Genomic DNA, 15,785 nt, shown 5'->3' on the forward strand with positions numbered 1-15,785 from the left:
TTGCACCCTGGGAATCCACATGAAAGCCATGGGCAGACATGGTAGAAACCTGTAATTCCTGCACCGGAGGTAGAGACAGGATCCTTTGGGCAATAGGCTAGTTAAACTAGCTAGAATCCTCAGGTACAGGTTCAGTGAGAGACTCTACCTCAATAAATAAAGTGGAGCATCACCAAGGAAGACTCCTGACATCAACTTCTGGAATACACACACACACACACACACACACACACACACACACACACACACACACACACACAACACACATATACATACACATACACACACATTCCTAGACACAGGCAAATGCATACACATGTGCATGTACACAACACGGGAACAAGCAACAAAGGTTAAAGTAGAGAAAAGAAGAAACTATGTAACTTAGTGACTAACAGAACCACCTGCAGCTCTGAAAGGAACAGGGAATGTCCTGGCAGGGCCAGCAATGGGCTTTCGTCTATACACATTATTAGATAACACATTATTTCAATTTATAGTATCTCTAAGACAAGAGATTCCCAAAGTTTGGATTCTCTAAAGTGCTTTAGGCAACAGTCTAATAGTTTCTAACAAACAGAAAACAAAGGCTGGCCTATTGGTTAGTCTGGGTATCTAGGCCTAAGACACTCGCCTGAAACCTGGCCCAGCGTGTTGCTTCTGGGTCCTTTATTGGGGACATTCCAATTCTGTTTGTGCAATCTACAAACTCTTCTACTATTCCCTAACTTGGCCCCAAGGGGATTTCCAGGTAGAAAAAAGAGTCTGGGTTAGGTATGGCCTCCTCCAACAAGAGAGCCATGTCAAGGAATTGGGAGATGTTTCCTAGAGGCCAGGTTTGGCTCCATTTATTTTTTGCTTTTTTCGATTTATTTTGTTATTCATTTTAAAAATGTGTTTATTTGTTATTTTGTTTAATTATATATGCTGTATGTGTCTGTTCATGAAAGTGCAGGTGTCCATAAGGGCCCGAGGCATTGGATACCCTGGAGCTGGAGTTACAGGCATTGCTAGCTGTATGATATGACATGCTTGGAACTAAACTTGGGTCCTCTGCAAGATCAGTACATGCTTTTAACCACTGAGCTATCACTCCAGTCTCTATTTTTTTCTTTTTTTTAAATTTATGTTTTATGTGCATTCTTTCATGTGCATTGGTGTTTTGCCTGCTTGTAGGTCCATGTGAGGGTGTCAGATGCCCTGGAACAGGAGTTACAGACAGGTATGAGCTGCCATGTGGGTGCTGGGAATTGAACCTGGGTCCTCTGGAAGAGAAGCCACTGCTCTTAACGGCTGAGCCATCTCTCCAGACTCAGTCTCTATTTCTTTTCTTTTTCCTTCCTTCCTTCCTTTTTTTTTTTTTTTAATTTTTGAGAGAGTGTTTTGCTGTGGAACCCTGGCTGGTCTGGAACCTGATTTGTAGAACAGCTTGGCATCATACTCACAGAAATCTGTCTGACTCTAACTCGCATGTGCTGGGATTCAGGTATGTTACCATACTAGCTTGGTTTTGTTGTTGTTGTTGTTTGTTGGTAGGTGTGTGTGTGTGTGTGTGTGTGTGTGTGTGTGTGTGTGTGTACCCATGTATGTTTGGAAGTCAGAAGAGGGTGTCAGATTCCCTGGAGCTGGAATTACTGGCGGTTTTAAGCTGCCCAGTGTGGGTACTAGGAACTGAACTCAAGTCCTCTTCCAGAGCAGGATAGGCGGTTAACTGCTGAGTCATCTCTCCTGCTCTGCTGTTTAGTTCTTTTTAAAGCCACTAATAGCAGTGATTTTAACCTGTAGCTAAATTTTAAGGCTCAAAAATAAAACATTATGGTCTATTTTCAGTATAAGGTGTGTTTAGAGCTCATCAGAGAACCACAGAGAAGCAGGAGGCCCATTTCTCTAGCTGGCAGCTGGAGTCTTGTCTCAGTCCAGCCAAAGGTTGGAAAATTACAGTCTGCTACCTGACAGAGCCCGTGTATCAGAAAGTAGGGGACTCTTGAGCCCTCGGACAGTCATAAGTCTTTTCATCCTGAACCAATAAAGTGAGTATTTAACACCAGGAAGATTGTACCTCACGAAGAATTCAACCAATGAGGAATTCATGGATAGTAATATAAGGAAAAACTACTGTTTTATGCAAAAAATGGCATGCCAGCCATTTTTGCCTTTTCTCTTGGCTGCCCTTCAACTTTGGAAGGTTGTAAAATAAACTTACCCCTTTTGTATTCTGAGTCTCCAGGACTCTTCTCACACTTCTGTGTCTTCTGTGAGTGTGTTAAATGAGATTCCTTGGAGAAGGATGTTGGTGCAACGTTACATCTGTGTTCCTTTAGAAACATGGATGTTACCAATATCTTATCTGGGGGCCAGGGTGTGGTTCAGGTGGTAGGGTGCTTGTGTAGAGCATGCACAAGGCCCTGGATTCCATCCTGGAACCAAACATACTAAGCACGGTTGAGCTCACCTGTAATCCTAGTCCTCAGGAGATAGAGGGGAAGCAGGATTTCAAGGTCATCCTGGGCTATATGAGACTCTGTCTCCCAAAAAGGGGGGTGGGGTGGGGTGGGATGGGATGTGGGATGCACAGGTGTGCCTAGAGTTTTAGCCCCAGTATTAAGTCTGGTTTTTTGTTTTGTTTTGTCAACTGACGTATTTCCCACTTGTTACCATTGATTAGAATTCACTTTGTAAAAGTATAAAAGTCAATAAGTGACTTTTTGCTACATTTTTACTGTATAAATTTTTTTCTAGTATAAATTTTTAGTATGTAAATTTAGTAAATAAGTGTTAGAAATCCAACAGGTATATTCACACATACTTTACATCATAATATAAAATACTATAAGTGCACATCCTTCCTGGGTGTTGTGGTACATATGTGTGTGCTTGCATATTCATGCATATGTGAAAGCTAGCAGTCGATATGGAAGTCTTCATCTAATGCCCCCATGCTGTTGTTGTGTTTGTTTTGTTGTTCTGTTGTTTTCAGACAGGATCTCTCGCTGAACCTGTGCTCACCAGTTGGCTAGACTGGCTGGCCACTGAGTCTCGGGATCCCCTTGTCTCCACCCCACAGTGCTGCAGTTACAGACACATGCACCATGTTAGTGAGTCTCGGGATCCCCTTGTCTCTACCCCACAGTACTGCAGTTACAGACACATGCACCATGCCACTGAGTCTCGGGAATCCTCTTGTCTCTACCCCACAGCGCTGGAGTTACAGACACATGCACCATGCCTGGCTGTTACATGGGTGTTGGAGATTTGAACTCTGGTCATCACGCTTACACAGCAAGCGCTTTGCCCACGTAGATGTCTCTCCAGCCCCCTGAATACATAATCTATTTAATTATATGACCATCTGGTGGTCTGTTTTAAAATCAACAAGCTAAGATAGCAAATACAATGGTAAGTACTTAAAGATTAATGTTGAAAGTAGGCTGGACAGATGTCAGTGGTTAAGAGCACTTGCTGCTCTTGCTGAGGACTTGGGTTCAGTTCCCAGCACCCACATGGCAGCTGAAAACCACCTGTAACTTCAGTTTCAGAGGATTCGATGCCCTCTTCTGACCTCCTAGCTACCAGGCACCCACATAGCACACAGACATACATGCAAGCAAGACACACATACATAAAAAATTTTTTTTTTTAATTTTAAAAAATACTGTGTTGTTTTTTTTTTTTTTTTAATTTTGGCTTTTGGCAACCTGAAGTCACAGTTCTTAGTTTCTGACTCTGGTTCATATTCAAGATAGATGTGTGTGCTCCAGTTGGCAATGGATAACAGGTCTGACTATGGACCAATAGAATAGATGCCGAGATCAGGGCCTAGAGCCTCTAGGCAGTAGATTCAAATAATTAGTCCCTTTCTTCACACACACACACACACACACACACACACACACACACACACACACACACACACACACGCACACTAAATGTAATACAAATTTAAGAAAAAAAAACCCAGTCTCAAAAACTAATTTGAAACGGATCCTGCCCAAGCCATGCCTGCAGCGCTCGCGATCTCAATGCCTGAGCACAAGTAAACCAAGAAGCTGGGACCTGGGCTACAGTTTCAGGTTCTCACTGTGCCTCCAGAAGAGCCCAGCCTCAGAGGAATAAAAAAATCACAAGGGGCTGGGGCATGTTTACAATTCTCACTGGCCTGGAACTCAACAAGTGGGCGAGGATGGCTGGCCACTAAGTCCCCGGGATTCCTCCTCTTCCTGCTCTCCCCCAGTACTGGGGTTACAAATGTACCACACTCGGCATTTTGTAGGTCCTAAGGATCGATCTCAGGTCCTCAGGTCCAAGGTGGCCCTAGGTTTGATCCTCATCACCAACTTAAAAAAAAAAAAAAAAAAAAAAAAAAAAAAAAAAAAAAAAGACGCAAACAAGGAACAAATTTCTCAGTGGGATTCTTCCTCCATCACAGTAGGTCCTAGGGCTTTTTAAGTTGGTTTTTTGTTTTTGTTTGTTTGCGTTGTGGTTAGTATCCAGGACTTCACACTTGCTACACACGAGCCACACCCTGGATACTAGGAATACAACGTTGTAGTCTAGGAGTCAGTCCTGTTCAGCTCGCCTGTCTGTCCTCAGCTTCTGCGCCCTAATACATTTAGCCTTGGAATTCCCAGTACGTGACTCCAGACCAGTCTGCGTAGGCTGAACAGCTAGACGGCAGGCATGCAGCAAGGCTTTTCTGAGCATCCAGTGGGGCAAGTCCCCGCATGAAACCTTGCTCTGCAGGTCTATCCCGCTGTGCACACTACCGCCCCACCTCCCGACCAAACTTGCGTGTGTAGGCTCCGCGTTGGGTAGCGGACCCGCCCCAGAGTAGGACTCTGGATGGGTCAGTACGGGCGGCCTGGACCCTGGACAGCGGCCCCGCACCCACGAGGAGGTAGCCCCGCCCCCATGAAGGAGGCCCCGCCCCCAGCGTTCCGGCTCATTCTTAAAATCCGCGGTGCTCCAAGCGGGTATGAGTCAGGCAGCGGCAGCCGGGAGCTGTGTACTGCTCCCAGCCTGTTTACTGCCGCTGAACCCCAGCTTGTGCACCCCTCAGGAGGCTGTCCCGGAAGTGACACCATAAGGCAGTCGTCTCTTCCGCCGCGGTCCCCGTTTGTCAAAGAACAAATTGCTGTTGGTCCTACCTTGAGACGGTCTAGTGACGTGGAGGGTCCGGGTGTGGATGCAAGCCGGGGAGCCAGGGCGCCCACCCCCTACCCGGGCCGGCCCGAAGAGTCCTGTCGGTACACTGCGTCCCCGGGGTGATTTTTGCCTTCCTTTTCTTTTTTAAATATTATTGAGACAATGTCTCACAATGTAGTTCAGAGTGATTTTGAACTCCTGACTTCCTGACCCAACTTCTGATGTGCTGGGATTACAAGGCGTAACTACCACGCGTGACTCGGGCCTGTTTTCGTGTCTTCCCCTCTTCAAAAGCCCCTAGAAAACCTTTCTGGTTTCTTTTTTTTTTTTTTTTTTTTTTTTTCAGAAGGAAAAACATTCACCTGTCAACATACATTTAGTTGAGTCTCGCCTTAAGTCTTGCAGCTGCAGAGACCTGGCGATTCTGAGGCTTTCAGGTGAGCACTGGATAGAAAGACCATTTCGGGGAGTTGGGACACCCTATTTATTTTTTCTTTTTGAAGCAGAGTCTTTGATAGCCCAGGCTAGCCTCGACTCATGACCCCCCCCCCCAATAACCTTACTATTGCTGGTATATCTCCAGGAATACAAGTATGAAGCAGGTATTGGTATAACACATCCGTGCTTCAGTGTGGTGATTCTGAGGACATCTGACAGTCTACATAATCGGTCAGAAGTAGGGAAACAGTGACCATCAAGACAGGCATAGAACTGCCACCTTGGGCAGTTCTATGGAAAAAAAACAGTCCACGGAAAAAAGTAATTTTAAATGGGTACTGGCCAGTTCTTTGAACACAACAGTAAGAGGGGAAGAACTTGAGAAGGGTTTGTTACTCACATTGAATACAAAACAGTGAGTGCATTTGTTTTCTACTTGTTCTGACAAAGTGCCTGAAAGAATGAACTTAAGGTGAGAACATGCAGCTCACAGCCTAGGAAGGGATAGAGTCGACAGGTGGTGGTGCCCCACCCTTTAATCCCAGCACTTGGGAGTTTGAGGCAGGCGAATCTCTGAGTTTGAGGCCAGCCTAGTTAGTTCTAGGCTGAGTTCTAGGCCAGCCTGACCACATAATGAAACCCTGTCTCAAAAGCAAAAACAAAAACAAAGAACACAGCAAAAACAAAGCCAACAAACTGAAAACAGATTAGATTTATAAATAACTATTCATAATGAATTACTATAGTCTCAATGTTATGGTTCCATCCATTAGGCCCAATGATTAGGGTCTCCATACCCAATACCAAATTTTATTAAAATACAGATTCTCAGCCTGTAGATATTTTGCTAGCACAGATTTGGATGGAGCATTCTGTTTAGTGTCTTTCTCAATAGCTCCTCGGCTGCAGTATGATAATACATTGATGACAGCCTCTTCTAAAGATATACATTGGACTCTCACTAAAGTTATATATATGCAGGGCTGATGGGATGTCTCAGCCTGAGTTCAATTCCTTGGACCCACGTGTTGGAAGGATAGAACCAACTCCTTCAAAGGGTTCTTTGCTCTCCACACGTAGGATCACAACAATACTCCATTAGGTCCTTCAGATACTTCATCATGGTAATGGCAGCTTAGGTAGTCTCATGCTTCCTGAAGTCTCGGGTCACCATTCTAGTTTGTATCTACTCACATGCATGCTCTTGATGGAAGAAACAACACCCTCTTTTGAGGTATTGTCTCAGGTATTCCAGGCTGACTTCAAACTGTGTGGCCAAGGATGACCTTCTACTCCTGATCCTCCTGACTCCTGGGATTATATGCATGGACCACCATACCTGGTTTTATGCAGTGCTAGGTGTAGGGAAAAGGGGCTGGCTAAAGAAACCTACCCTGTCCAGGCAGTGGTGGCACACGCCTTTAATCCCAGCACTCGGGAGGAAGAGCCAGGTGGATCTCTGTGAGTTCAAGGCCAACCTGGGCTACAGAGCGAGATTTAGGACAGGCACCAAAACTACATGGAGAAACCCTGTCTTGAAAAACAAAACAAAACAAAACAAAAAGAATGCTGAATGCTGGGATTCTCTTGATTCAAGAGGCTAAAATAGTCATCACTGTCACATTTCAGGCTGGGGACATAACTTAGCCATAGAATGCATGCTTAATATGTATAAGACCTGTGTTAGAATTGTAGCACCTAACAAACAAACAACGTCACACATCTCTATTTCTACTGAGGCCAGAGTAGTAGAGTATAGTGGTTGTGACCAGGTCCTGGCAGATCTGTTTTTTTTTTGGTTTGTTTGTTTTGTTTTGTTTTAACATTTATCTATTGTGTATGTATGTATGTATATGGTGACTCACAACTGTCATAACTCCAGCTCCAAGGGATCTAACATCCTCTTCTGGACTATGAGGTCACCAGACACACAGTGGTGCACAGACCTATACATGCTGGTAATATATCTATATACATTAAAAAATATTTTAAGGAATGATGTGAAATGGAGGGATGGCTGGCTGGTTAAGAGAATATGTTGCAGACATCAGTGGTGGTGCATGTCTTTAATCCCAGCACTCCGTTCCAGGCCAGCCTTGTCTACAGAGTGAGTCCCAGGACAGCCAGGGCTACACAGGGAAACCCAGTCTCAAAAAAACCAAAATATATTAAATAAATAAGTAAACAGATGAGAATACATTGCTTTCCCACAGGACCTAGGTTTGATTCTAGCCCCATATAGTGTCTCTCAACTGCCTCTGACTCCAGCTTCCAGGCCTCCAATGCCCTCTTCTGGCATCCATAGGCAACTGCACACATATGGTAAACATGTGCACATGTACATCAAAACAATATAAATCATTTTTCAAAGAAGGAATGATACTGCTTATATTTAGTGTAATTGTTTCCACCTCAATTAACCTAATCAAGAAAATCACTCACAGGCTTGCCCAGAGGCTCCTTTCTTAGGTGATTCTAGGTCCCATCCAGTGACTGCATAAGCCGTCACATCAGGGAAGAAAGTTCTTGCATATCACTTCATTAACTGTAGATCGCATAGAGCTCAGGTTTGCCACCTGACTAATCAGACTCAGAACCAGGTTTACATAGGTTCTGAGAAGTCAAATGTTGTTGTTTTTTCTTTTGGGGGGCCCACCACCCAGCTCCCAAATAAATTACATGTGAAGGCTTATTCTTAATTATGAATGCCTGGCCTTAGCTTGGCTTAGTTTCTAGCTGGCTTTATTTAACTTAACTTATCCCATCTTCTTTGGCCTCTGGGCTTTTCCTGTTCTCTTACTTCTATAAATCTATAAGTCCATGGCTGGCTGTGTAGCTGGGTGGCTGGCCCCTGATGTCCTCCTCCTCCTCTGGCTCCTTCCTCCTTTCACTCCTTCATCTTTTTTTTTCCTCCCAGATTTCTCCTTCTATATATCCTCTCTACCTGCCAGCCCCACCTTTCCAATCTCCTGCCTTGCTATTGGCCAGTTCTTTATTAATCTATTAGGTGGCACAGGCACAGTAATACAGTTTCACAGAGTTAAACAGATGCAACATAAACAAATGTAACACACCTTAAAATAACATTCCCCAACAGCCAAGCTCAGGTCTGCAGGCTTGAAGAGCTAGTACTTTATCATCACTGAGCGGTTGTCCTAGCCCAACTCACCAGTTTCTTAAATGTATAGAACCTTACTCCAGGACTGAGTCCCTAGTTGGTTTTCCCAGAGAGCAGAGCCCTCCAAATAGAGGCCGTTATTTATTAAGCAGCACTGTTTACCATGCAAGAAAAGCCACGAGAAACAAAACCCACTGTAAGAGTTTATTAGGGGAAGGGAACAGAAGGGGGTGCTTAGGCCTATGGGAATGATTGTGCGGAAGAAGGGGGAGGGATATGTGGGACCCACTTTTATAGATTCCCCCACACATGCGCATGTGGGCTTATGTATCTATGCCGCATGCACATAGATTACATGATCACGCAGCACACAGATTGCGTAGGACGTAAGGCCCTGGGATGACTAGGCGTCTTGCCGGTGCATGCACGGTCATGGGGAGTGGCTAGGAATTCTAACATTCCAGACTCTTTGTTCTTATCAAAATGGTGGGTGAATGGGAATGGGGGCGCTGTGCCTCCCAAAAGTGCTTCCAGCTGACTTGGTGGGCATTGGTTAACTCTTGGGGGTAGGGAAGAGGGCTCCTGAGGTAGCTGGGCATCCTGAGGTAGTGGATTGTCCTCTGCTGCTTTGGGAATCGTCCATCGTCTTCAACTCCTTCGGGCTCTGTGACTGTTTAGGTCTGACAAGGTGCTGGCGAGACAGAAGAAGTTCAGAAAAAAATTTACCTTGGGGGTCCCTGAGGGGTCCCAGGGTGACAGAGGGGGTCCCAGGACCAGGAAAGTTTGAATTATACTTATCTGACATCGATCTGACCTGTCCAGGTCAATTCAAGCTGGCTCTGGAGCTCAGAAGAATTTTTAAACATATTAAGAAGCAGCCACAGGGAATTTAAAATCTTGAGCTGGTAACCATGATATTATAATGTTTAGTATTCTGCTATCAGAATTTTATTGGTTAGTGTTAGTGTGTGTGTGTGTGTGTGTGTGTGTGTGAGAGAGAGAGAGAGAGACAGAGAGAGAGAGAGAGAGAGAGAGAGAGAGAGAGAGAGAGAGAGAGAGAGAGAGAGAGAGACCTGGAACATGGTTTTAATTTTCACCTGAGATAAGCCTTATCTAAGACAAACCTCAAGGCACCTGTTTTCTTTGGTAATTCAGCATCCAAGAGACACAGGTGATCAATTGCTGAGGGCATTTAACAGTAATTAATAGTTATATTAAAGTCTGTTTTTTTGCAGAGTCCAGGCACTTTTGAGTCTGGGGGTGTAAATACCTCTGGACTGTTACTGTTCCTTACTGCCTGGGTATACTTGATGGTCCTTGGCCTCCGGCTCTATGGTGGTCCTATAACAATTAGCTGAGTAGCAACTGGATGATAATAATGGGGGGATGGTGCCTAACAATAGAAGGGTTCTGGGTGTCCCAGACTTTGGGGTCCACCTGAGAGACTGGCAAGGGAAATGAAATGTTAGAGCTAGTAGGCTGGGTGACTAGGAGGAGGAGGAGAGGAGCTGCTGGTAAGTCTGGAGTGAGGCAAATGGGGGGAGCAAATGAAATAAAAGCTCCTGCCTTAGCTAGAAAATCTCGTCCCATTAGGGGCACAGGGCAGGTTGGCACAACTGAAAATGTGTGGATGAGAGGGATACCCCTGAAAATACAATTAAGTGGTGGGGTCTGGTGAGGTCGGTAAGGCTGTCCCTCTACTCCAACAATAGGGAGATGAGAAGGTGAGGTGGGACCCCAAAATTCCCTCAGGACTGAGTAAGTGGCTCCACTGTCCAAAAGGAAGGAAATGGATTGCCCTGATACTGCAATGGCTGCCCTGGGTTCCCTATGAGAGATGGCACCTTCAATTGTCCACCACCAAGCCGAGGAGATCCTCTGGAGGGTGGTCTTAGTTTGATGTCCCCATGCCATGAGGTGCATGGGGGCAGTCAGCTGACCAGTGTCCCTCTTGGCACTTTGGACAAGGCCCAGATGGTGGCCCACATGGGGCTGGGCAGGCACGAGACCAGTGGCCTTCTCTACACACTTAAAACAGGGCCTGAAGGCCTTCGGGCGGCCGGTCGGATAGCATGTGCCACCATTTGGCAGTTCTGTTTATGGGCTTTCTCATCTCTCCCATGGTATACCTTAAATGCCACAGCTAAGACTTCTGACTGTGGAGTCAGAGGCCCCCTCTCCAGATGTTTAAGTTTAGCCCTGATGTCGGGGAAGCTCTGCGAGACAAAGCGGGTCATAAGGAGTTGTCTGCCCTCTGGGCCCTCAGGATCTAGGCTAGTATACTGTAAGAGAACCTTTGTAAGCCGTTCTGAAAAAGATGAGACAGATTTTCTTCCTTATCTTGAATTATCGGGAACTGCCTCGGCCCCAGGTGGACGGGCAGCATTAGTTTGATGAACCTCGTCTGCATGTATCCTAGCCTGCTCCCAAACTCGTCTATGCTCCTCGGGGCAGCTAGAGGAGGAGTGGAAGTGGGAGCCAGTGTCAGGAAGTTGGAGAGGAGGGGGCTAGAGGAGGAGCCAAAGAGGCAGATGCCGGAGGAGTGGGAGCGGGAGTTCCGATAGGCAGAGGTGCATTGGAGTTAGAGATCCCTTAGGTTCAGGTTGCACAGCTAGGAGCCCATGGGCAGGAGAGAAGGAATCAAAAAAGCAGGGTTTGGAGCTGAGGTTAAAAAAAAAAGCTTGAATATAAGGCAACTCTTTCCATTTACCCATTTGCTGGCAGAAGTTAGATAATTCCCGTAGAATATCGGGGTCCAAGGAGCCATTAGGTGGCCATTTTTATTGCTAGCTAAGATATTTGGGCCATTTCTGAGGAGGACTTCGACTAACAGGAGGAAGCCTTATTTCCCATGGCTGCAGCAGAGAGAAAAAAAAAAAAAAAAAAAAAAAACGTGATCCAAGACTACAATCTCAGGTGTTCCCAATTGGCACATGTCACCCAACTCTTCGTCAAGCTAGAAGGGTGAGGGCCAGGGCATACATAGCCCGAGGACCCCCCTAGGGGTCTGACAGCAAGAACGATATCTCAGACTGCAGTCGTGGGAAATGGCCAGGGATTGAAGCCTGTGATGGGGGCTGACCATAGCCAATGAAGGGCGTGGACGGGGTTCCCCCAATCCCGGGGACGCCAGGCAATCTACGGCCATTCCCACAGGTCCAGAGGACTGTTTATGCTGGCTGGAAAGGGAAAACTCACCAATCGAAGCAGCCGGTGTTGTGTGAAGTGGTCCGGCAGCTGGACAAATGGAAAAGTGGGCAGTCATAGATAGAGTAAAACCTCAGTATAGGGTCCTGGGCGCAGAGCACCAGGAGGGCCTGCTTCATCTCAGCACCAATGTCATTTATTAAGTGGCACTGTTTACTGTGCAAGAAAAGCCACGAGATACAACAAAACCCACTATAAGAGTTTTTTAGGGGAAGGGAAAAGAAGGGGTGCCTATGGGAATGATTGTGTAGGAAGAAGCGGGGAGGGGCATGTGGGACCCGCTTTTATAGATTCCCCCACACATGCGCATATGGGCTTATGTAGCCACACCGCATGCACATAGATTATGTGATCACGCTGCGTGCAAATTACTTGATCATGCAGCACACAGATTACATAGGTCGTAAGGCCCTGGGATGACTGTCTCGCCAACGCATGCGTGGTCATGGGGAAATGGCTAGGAATTCTAACAGCCGACTTGAACGTTGCTGTGACTGTCCAGTAGTTACTGATTGTGACCCTCCTACATGAGACCCTGACTCAAATCAATTAAGTAAGAAAATGAACCAAGTTTGGTGACACAGGTTTGTCATCTCAGCTACTTGGGTGATGATGCTGGATCCTAACAGCTCCCTTGCTGGAGGCGGGAGGCGGGGAGGCGGGATCGACGGCTCAGACATTGGGAGTCATTGAAGGCAGACATCAGACTCATTTATTTAATAACGGGGAAGTCTTTATATACCCTCCTCCCAGCACCCAGTCTGTGTCGCAATCTGGTGGCATTGAGTGGTCGTCCCTCATTGGCTGGGCATGATCAGGAACTCTGACATCAATTAGGAACTCTGACAGCTCCTGTTGCTAGGCCCTCAGGCAGACTCCAGGTTGGCTCATAAGGAGTATGTTATGTGCATGCCTTAGCAACTGGTCTGAGCCAATTTCCTCGACCCTATGGGCCTGTCCGACTACAAGGTTGTATGGCTTACTAATACTCTGTTTCATAATAAAAAAAAATCTGGGTGTATCGGCACACAACTTTAACTCTATCTCTTGGAAGACAGAGATGTCTGTTTATCTGTAGGTAGATATCTGTAAGTTCCAGGCCAGTCAGGACTACAAAAGGAGACCCTGTATAAAAAAATTAAGCAAACAAAACAAAAACAAAATACAGAGATGAAGCCACTGAGAGGTTCGGTGTGTAAAAGCACTTGCCACCAAGCCAGACAGCCTGAGTTGGATCTCTGAGACCCATATGTTGTGTGATATTTTTATTGTGTTCTGACAAATAAAGCTTGCCTGAAGATCAGAGGGCAGAGCTAGCCACTAGTTAACCATAGAGACCAGGTGATGGTGGGTCACACCTTTAATCCCAGCACTTGTTAGGTTCATGCCTTTGATCCAGAACTTGGGAGGCTCACACCTTTAATCCCAGCACAATCAGGAGATGGAGACAAGAAATATAAGGTGGGTGGAGACAGGATCTTGGTCCCGTTTTGTCTGAGGATTTGTAGAGGTAAGAAGTCTCTAGTGGCTGCTGCTCTGCTTCTCTAATCTTTCAGGTTATTGCCCCAATATCTGACTTCTGGTTTCAATTGATAAGACTAATTAGGTTCATGCTTCACCCATATATTGGAAGGAAAGAACTGACTTTCCTTGTTGTTGTTTCCAAGTTGTTCTCTGACCTCCTCATACTCAGCGTGGCATGCATGCACCCACATGCAAACATATATCTGGATAAATAAATGTAATAAAAATGTTGTAAATGAAAAAAGAGCTAGGATGTAGCCCAGTGTTAGAGCACTGGCCTGGTGTGTGTGACACCTTAGGTTCCTTTCCCAGTGCTGTGGGGTGGGAAGACTAAGACGAAAGCAGTTCCCAGTCTGGGTACTCTGAGATCCTGTCATGTGTCACTAATGCCATGAATGCCTTCAGTAGAGAGTGGCTGGGGTGACTTATAGAGAAGATCTAGGACTAGCAGAACCCTCAGAACCCCATAGAGGCTTTGTTCTCATTCCTTTCCAGAGAACATTATGGAGACATGCCTATTGTCATGTGTTACTCAGACTGGCATGTCTATGATTTAGGACTCAGTGACCTTTGATGATGTGGCTGTGGACTTCACCCAAGAGGAGTGGGTTATAATGGATCAAACTCAGAGAGACCTCTACAGAGATGTGATGCTGGAGAACTACCAGAACTTGTCCTCAGCAAGTAAGATGCCATTGCCCTCCTTGTCTCTTAGGGAGGAGAGGAGTGCTGTGTATGAACTGTATTTCAGCATCGCTGATGTCAGTTGTGAGTCTAGTGAGAAATAACAGAAACCTAGTTCCAGCACTGATGAATTGTAATCTATACTATGGTTGTTCTTAAAATATGATCCAACAGGGCTGGCAAGTTGGCCCAGAAGGTAAAGGCACTTGTGACCAAACCTGATGACTTGATTTCAATCCCTGGAACCTGTGGAGACCCACAGAGGCTCCCTAATATGGCCTTACTCAAGATCAGAGAATCTGAACTTACTTTATCCAACAGGGCTGCATAATAGGATGATTTGGCCATAGGTGTGGTTACCAGGTATTTTGAAGGGTCTACATTTGGCTGTACATTGCACTTTGATCTTGAAAGGGGGAGGTCTTTCACCTCTCCCCTTGGTAGTGTATAAAAAGCCCATAAGAATAAATCTTGGAGTGGCTGGGTATTGACCCAGAGCCCTCTGGAAGCTATCCTGTGTCTGTCTTTCTCATCTCTGCCTGTATTTCTATGTAATATTTCCTCATTCCTCTCTCCTCCCCCTAAGAACCCTTAGACAGGTCGGAGCTGGACTCAGACAGGAACCCATATGATAGAAAGAGAGAACTGACTCCTGCAAGTTGTCCTTTGCCTTCCATACATGATGCAGCACATGTGTACAAACATGCACACACACTCTAAATAAATAAATCAAATAAATTCTTTTTTTAAAGATTTATTTATTTATTTATCTATCTATCTATCTATCTATTTATTTATTTATTTATTTATTTATTTATTTATTTATTTATTTATTTATTATATATGCAGTGTTCTGTCTGCATGTATCCCTGCAGGCCAGAAGAGAGAGCCAGATCTCATTACAGATGGTTGTGAGCCACCATGTGGGTGCTGGGAATTGAACTCAGGTCCTCTGGAAGAACAGCCAGTGCTCTTAACCTCTGAGCCATCTCTCCAGCCCTCAAATAAATTCTTAATGTGGTCCAAGTGCAGATGTGGTGATGCACATCTGTAATCCACTTTGGAAGTGGAGGCAGGAGGATCAGGAGTTCAAAGCCAACCTCAGCTACATAGTTTTTTGTTTTTGTATTTTTTTTAGGTCAGTCTAAGATACATAAGATCCTGGAGAGAGAGAGAGAGAGAGAGAGAGAGAGAGAGAGAGAGAGAGAGAGAGAGAGAGAGAGAGAGAGAAGAAAGAGAAATGTGAAGAAGGGTGGGCAGAAGACAGTCAGTTTAACTCAGTTTCCTGAGTGAGAGTGTTAGTTATAATTGTGTACATAATCATTGATTTGTGCTTTAAGGTTCAGTGATAGTCTTTAGAAACAGATAAAGGTCATTTTCAGCTGTCTTAGTCAAAGTTCTATTGCTGTGAAGAGATTCCATGACCACAGCAACTCTTGAAAACATTTCATTGGGGCTGGCTTGCAGTTCAGAGATTTAGTCCATTGTCATCATGGTAGGAAGCATGGCAGTGTACAGGCAGACATGGAGCTGGAGAAGGAGGTGAGAGTTCTATATCCAGATCTGCAGGCAGCAGGAAGAGAGAGAGATACTGGGCCTGGCTAGGGCATTTGAAACCTCAAAGCCTATCCCCAGTGACACATTTCCTCCAACAAAGCCACACCTCCTAATA

At 45.4% G+C, this 15,785-nt stretch overlaps 1 protein-coding gene and 1 long non-coding RNA gene across 2 annotated transcripts in view; one reads left to right on the top strand and one right to left on the bottom strand.

Annotated features, from left to right (window-relative positions):
* LOC128119761 (zinc finger protein 426-like) overlaps positions 1 to 15,785 on the bottom strand; it is a 167,716-nt gene that overhangs the window by 50,333 nt on the left and 101,598 nt on the right. The gene's annotated exons all lie outside the window — the stretch shown is intronic.
* Positions 5,042 to 14,105, top strand: LOC128119856 (uncharacterized). The gene is made up of 3 exons (XR_008221715.1): positions 5,042 to 5,261; positions 5,489 to 5,579; positions 13,987 to 14,105. It is a non-coding gene; the product is annotated as an uncharacterized LOC128119856 (long non-coding RNA).

The sequence above is a fragment of the Peromyscus californicus genome, unplaced genomic scaffold (assembly GCF_007827085.1).
Source record: "Peromyscus californicus insignis strain IS unplaced genomic scaffold, ASM782708v3 Scaffold_11__1_contigs__length_118956290, whole genome shotgun sequence".
Taxonomy (NCBI): Eukaryota; Metazoa; Chordata; class Mammalia; order Rodentia; family Cricetidae; genus Peromyscus; species Peromyscus californicus.